The following is a 647-nucleotide window of genomic DNA, read 5'->3' on the forward strand; positions in this document are numbered from 1 at the left end:
CCAGCCAGACCTGCAGAGCTCCAGGGGACCTGGGCCACCTTCCCAGGCCTGGGTGCCTCATCTACCGGGTGAAGGGTCATCCCTTTTGTGGGTCATTCCAGAAGGTTCTGTGGACCTCCCTGGAGGCACCAGGAGGCTGGCAGGTGTGGGGGCTTGGCAGGCGGGAGGCTCCCGTCACACAGGGTCTATGAGAGGAGAGGAAGGGGGAATCTGAGGCCCGGCAAGCTCTTAGGTCCCGGACAGTCCCGGGCGGTCGGATGGGAAGGACTGTGAAGTTTGCTTCCATCCTCCCACAGGCCCCACAGTCAGCCCAGCAGGAACAGCAGGGGGTGGGAGGCCAGCAGGCATCCCTCTGTTCTGGCTGACCCCGAGGGGAAAGGAAGGCAGTGTTGCCTAACGGTTTGGGCTTTGCAGCACAACGATGTGGGTTCAAGCCTCAGGAACCAGCTCTGTGAGCCTGAGCAGATGCCCCGAGGTCTCTGGGCCCCAGCGTCCCCCTCTGGAAGGCAGGCCCCAAAGCCACCCATCTTCCAGGGAGAGTGAAGTCGCCCCGTGTGGGTGCTCCGCGGGGCCCCAGCACCCCGGGGCCCAGCACACTCAGGAGCAGGTATTCTTAGCATCTCTGTTTTGCGGATGGAGAAACTGAG

Source organism: Myotis davidii, unplaced genomic scaffold (assembly GCF_000327345.1).
Source record: "Myotis davidii unplaced genomic scaffold, ASM32734v1 scaffold142, whole genome shotgun sequence".
NCBI lineage: Eukaryota > Metazoa > Chordata > Mammalia > Chiroptera > Vespertilionidae > Myotis > Myotis davidii.